This window comes from Nicotiana tabacum, chromosome 5 (genome assembly GCF_000715075.1).
Source record: "Nicotiana tabacum cultivar K326 chromosome 5, ASM71507v2, whole genome shotgun sequence".
Taxonomy (NCBI): Eukaryota; Viridiplantae; Streptophyta; class Magnoliopsida; order Solanales; family Solanaceae; genus Nicotiana; species Nicotiana tabacum.
The window spans coordinates 157,678,951-157,685,065 of record NC_134084.1 but is presented as its reverse complement, the minus strand read 5'-3'; positions in this window follow the sequence as shown (position 1 = coordinate 157,685,065).

Genomic DNA, 6,115 nt, shown 5'->3' with positions numbered 1-6,115 from the left:
ACCACATAAGCATAGGGAACAGAATAGGATAATAGAAGTTAACACATACTAGTTAGAAAGAAAGTAAATAGGAATGTAATAGCAATTTGGATCCAAAGGGTTTAGCCTTGGCTTCTAGCAAGCTAAACAATGCAGAAATCAGAGTAATCGCGCAAAGAGAGAACTTAATTTTTTTCAGGAAAAGCAGAAAGCTTTTAAGTTGTAAAGTAAAGAAATTGTAAGAGTGTGTAAGTGTGAGTGTGAGTCTGTAAGTGTGAGCATGTTCTAAAATCAGAGTAATGAAAGGTTTTTATTGCATACAGTAGAGTAAAATCAAATAAGGTAGGAGAATCAATGGCACACAAATAAGGCAAAGAGATCGGTTAATCAGTCAATTAGGACTAACAGGAAATAATTATTAAGTAGAATCACAGAAGTATCACTTAAATTAACACGAAATAAATCAGCAGTCAAGATTGAGTTCTAAATAAAGTAAGTAGTAAGTCCAGAGATCAATTAAAAGTCGGTTCTAATAATCAAAGTACAGAAATCAGGCTAGCAAAAAAATTAAGGAAAGTAGTACCAATTATCAATCACACGTAAGGAAAGAATAGGTAAACATCTGTCAAGGAAATATCAGTATCGTACAGAAAAGGAAAGATTAAAATCTCAGTAAAGGATTTCAAAACCCTAATTTTTTGGGTAAACCATAAAGCCAACAGAGAAACAAGGACGAAATAATCACACAATGTGTACAATGAACATAGACAAGAGATTTGTTCGAAAAGCACAAAGAATCGAACTAGAGAAGATCTGAAACCCTAATTTTAGGGTGAGTAAATTAATCAAAAATAACTATAGGAATAACATAAATACACATAGCTATAAGAAAAAATTAAAGAGAAAATACTCAAAATTAAGGAACCCTAACAGATATGAAAAGATCTGGGCCCTAATTTTAGGGTGAGTAAAATTAGGCGGAAAACCTTTTTAACGAAATCATGAAAAGATTCACAGATAGTCATGCAAAAATATAGATATAGTTTTTAACGAAAAATAAGTACCAAATCTCAGTATATTTCAAAGGATCTAAACCCTAGTTTTAGGGTAAAATAAGGAATGAGCAAAATCTCAGAGATTCAAACCATAAGGAGACAGAGAAAGAACATAGATGGAAAGAGATAAATATTCGAACCAGATTTAGTTCGAAAAATAGGGAGATTAGCTTGCCATGTCGGGAAAGCTACTAAATAACACCGTAACTGAGTAGCCAGTAGAGAAAGGGGGGACAAATAAGGTCAGAAATCACCAGATAATTCCATATCTGGTTGGAATCAAACGGGATTTTGTGGGGATTTGGGGTAACAGCTCTTAGGGTTTGAGAGTGAAAGAGAGGAGATTTAAAGAATTCAAGGGAGGTGTTTGGTGAGAAGTGATTAGGGTTTAGATGGGTTGGGTTAATTGAAAGGGCTGGGGTAATGTAGACCGTTGATCTTAGAGATTAACGGTCCTGATTTAAAGGGCTTCCAAGTCGGATGGTTTAATTGGGTTGAGGTAATTGGGTATTAGGCTAGTATATACAATTGTGCTAGGTCCGAAAATTAATTAGAAAGGGGCAAGATTTTAAATACCCAATTAAATTAGTAAATAATTTATAAAAATAATTAATAAATAACAAAAATATCATTTGTGCCTGAAAATAATTTAAAATAATTACTTAATATTATAAAAATATAAGAAGTCATTTTCTATATAGATAATGTAATTATGCATATATATATATATATATATATATATATATATATGAGAGAGAGAGAGAGAGAGAGAGAGAGAGAGAGATTATTGCAAAATGTGCAATTCTAGCCTTAAAAATGCAAATGTAATTATAAAAATATAATTAAAATATTTAAGCACTATATGAGCATAAATGATGAATTTAGATGGTTAAATCATCATAAAAATAATATGGGGGGTAATTTAGTGGATATAATAGAAAATGTAGAAATAAATGGATTTAAAGCCTTTAAAATTGTAGAAAATTTATAAAAACATTTGTGCATGCATTGAAAATCTAATAATAATGTATGTGCATGATTTTGAAGATATGTATGCATATTTAAAATAATGAGGGAAAAATTGGGTATTAACACATGCCATACCCAAGACCATCAAAATGCTACCCTACCTAAAAATATACAACGGCATGACCGACCCTAAAGATCATGTGAATCACTATGTCACTGCGGTAAAGGGCAACGACCTCGCCAAAGAACAAGTACCCTCCATCCTGTTAAATAGTTTGGTGAAACCCTCACTGGAGGCGAATTAACTTGGTATTCGCAGCTGCCAGCGCGCTCCATTGAAACCTTCGAGAAGATGGCCGACAAATTTGTAACGGTCCATGCCGGAGCCAAAAAGGCAGAGGCAAGAGTGAACAATATATTTGCTATCAGAAAATCACCTGGAGAGGGACTGAGAGAATTCCTCGCTCGATTCAACCGTGTGAGGATGACCTTACCAAATATATCAGAAGGCATAGTTGTAGAAGCTTTCCAAAATGGGCTGAACAGAAATGGGTCAAAGGCGACTAGAAAATTGATGAGTCGGCTTATAAAATATCCCCCAACCACTTAGGATGAAATACACAATTCCTACTATGCCGAAGTCTGTGCTAATTAAGACGACCTAAATGAACCGACCCAATGGTTAACCCCGATACAGGCCGAGTCCAGGAAAGATCGAAGAAATGATGGCAGAAGAGATATAGCAACTCTACGACCCAACCGAGAAAGGCATCAACCATATATCCGGGGTGCCATCATGCCCCGCTCCCGTCATGCAGAAGGTCCATCTAGGACAAGGACAGGGACTCACCGGAGCGAGAGAGGTATGGACCATTTACTATCCGCTCACAATTTTAGTGTGTCACCTTCAGAAATAGTGTACACGTTAGAGAAGCACGACCCAAAAGTGAAGTGGCCGCAAAAGATGAGGTCCAATCCAAGCACCAGGAAATCCAACGCCCTCTATGAATTCCACCAAGAGCGAGGTCATAAAATAGAGGCTTGCATCGCTCTAAGGTAGGAGGTATTTGTAGATAATAAATTGCGTCGAGAAATAAAATCAAGACAAAAAATATTGCAACAATCATAGTATTAGATTTTAAATAATATGAGTGTACAATATCTATGAATCCTCTGATTCTTCTTCTCAATAGTAAATATATTCAAGTGCCTTTGAGCTTCATCTTGAATATGTAGTTGTTGCCACGAATGATGATCTCGAATTCAACTAGCACGGACATTGATTTGAACTCGTACTACTTGATTTGTTCTTCGTTCTTGAGCTTGAACTTGATTTCTTGAAATTGAACTTGAAGCTTGAAACTTGTGGAGGATTTTGCAGCGTTTGATCCACGAGCTCTTTCTTGCTTTTTGTTATAACTTCTGGTGTCTTTTCTAAGTTATGAAGACCCCTATTTATAGTTGTGGAAGGGAGGAGTTGTGATAAGAATAAACTCTTTCCGACCAATCAAATTGAAGCATGACATGGCTGCATTTGATTGGCCAGAACATGTCACTTACACACGTGGCACGATTTCATTGGCCTTTTAATGTGACTTGGCATGCCTTGTCATTTTGACATGTGGCATGGTCCTATTGCCTCTTCCATTTGACGTGGCATGCCATGTCATTTGACAGGTGGCACCAAACCGGGCCTCTAGGAAGATGATATATTGGGTCTAATAAAGTGGGCTCATCATTTGTAGCCCAATTGTAGGGGCTAGCCCAATAACTTTGGAATTATTTATTTAGTCCATATATATTAGACTTATATAACTTAATTATATTAGCCCATAAAATATATCTTGAATTTAAAATAATGTAGTCCAAATAATTTTATGGAAATAAATCCAATAAAATTTAGATGCCTACAGTAGTGAACATGCTTCACCAAGGACTCTTGAAAGAGCTCTTGAGCGATCGAGGAAGGGCCAACTTTGCCCGAGGACGTGAACAACACCAGGGGCCGCCAAAACCACCTTCAACAACTCATACCATCCAAATGATCATCGAAGGCAACGGCGATGCGTCAATCAATAGCGTAAAGTTCACCATGACCCACAAACTCAAACGGTCGATCACTCATGAACGGTATGACGAACTTGAAGAAAGTATCATCTTCAATAAGTCGGATATCCACAGTTTGGTTTTCCCTCACTATGATGCCCTTGTTATAACTTTACGACAATTAGATACAGATGTACGACGCATTATGGTGGACGATGGGAGCGGCGCGTGCATTATCCATCCTCGAGTACTTGCACAGATAAAACTCGAGGATAAGGTAGTGCCATGTTGCATCATGCTAACTGGTTTTAGCAATGCAGTTGAACGAACATCTGGAGAAATCACACTCCCCGTCTTGGCCAGCATCACCCTGGAAACCACGTTCCACATCATGGATCAGGATACGACGTACAATACCATAATAAGATGACCTTGGATACACGCCATGAGGGCCATTCTTTCGAGCTTATACCAAATTATCAAATTTTGTATCCCATAGGGAATGTCCAGCATACGAAGAGAACAACTCACATCTCGAGAATGCTATCGCATCGCCTTAGACTGTACGACTACCTAACAAATAAAGGGCAAAGCAAAAGAGGCATAATAATTAGCAGGGTCGAGGTCGAGCTATAATGAAAAGGAAGACGCCATCAGGGATCTCAAAATAGTAGAGGTCGCGGGGTCAACTGTGGAAGATCTCGACCCCATCCAACTTGACGACAACGACCACAACAAGAAAGCTTACATCTGCTGCAAGCTTCAGGAACCAAGTAAATTCCGTCAATTCCTAACCGCTAACACAAACTTGTTTGCTTTTTCCTATGCAGATATGCCAGATATCCCGAAATAAACACCCACAAATTCAACGTCGACCCACTCCACCCCCGGTGAGACAGGTCAGGCGAAAGTTCAATTCTGCAATAAACGATGCAGTCCAAAAGGAGGTTGAAAAGTTATTGTAGAACGGTTCCATTAGCGAATCAAAATACCCTCAATGGGTGGCCAATGTGGTCATGATGAAGAAGAAGAACGAAAAATGGAGGATGTGCATGGACTTTATAGATTTAAATAAAGCATTCCTCAAAGATTCATTCCCGTAACCCCATATCGACCAGTTCATCGATGCAACTGTCGGGCATGAACTTCTGAGCTTCTTAGATGCTTACTCAGGTTACAATCAAATCCTCATGGAAGAGGAAGACCAAGAGAAGACTACTTTAATCACCCACCAAGTAACATACTGCTATAGAGTTATGCCTTTCAGACTGAAAAATGCGGGGGCGACATACCAACGGTTGGTCACGAAAATGTTGAAAGATCAATTCGGCAAGACCATGGAAGTCTACATAGATGATATGTTGGTCAAGTCCAAAAGGAAAGAAGATCACATCGACCAGCTGAAGGAAGCCTTCGATATACTAAAGTGATATGAAATGAAACTAAATCCTGAAAAATGCGCATTCGACGTGACCTCAGGAAAATTCCTAGTTTCCTAGTATCGCAACGAGGCATCGAAGTCAACCCTGACCAAATCAAAGCTATAGAGGGGATACCAGAGAACTTAACCAACAAAAGATAGGTTCAGAGACTGACCGGCCGTATAGCCGTCCTGTCTAGATTCATCTCGCAGTCATCCAATAGATGGCACAAGTTTTTTTATGTACTCAAGAAAGACAACGGCTTCCAATGGACCTCCGAGAGCACCTAAGCCCTGAAGGATTTAAAGGCTTACCTATCATCACCGCCACTGCTTTCCAAAGCGGAGCCTGGAGAATGCTTCCTCGTCTACCTATTCGTCTCTAAAGTGGCGGCAAGTGCAGTCCTGGTGCGAGAAAATAAAGGTAAGCAATATCTCATCTATTATATTAGCAAAAACTTAGTCGACGCAGAGACGAGGTACCCCCTCCTTGAAAAATTGGCCCTGGCCTTGGTCGTAGCTTCACGAAAGCTTAGACCCTACTTCTAGTGCCACCCCATCTCGATAGTCACGACTTTTCCCTTGAGAAGTATTTTGCATAAGCCCAAGCTATCGGGCAGATTGGCCAAATGGGCCATAGAATTGA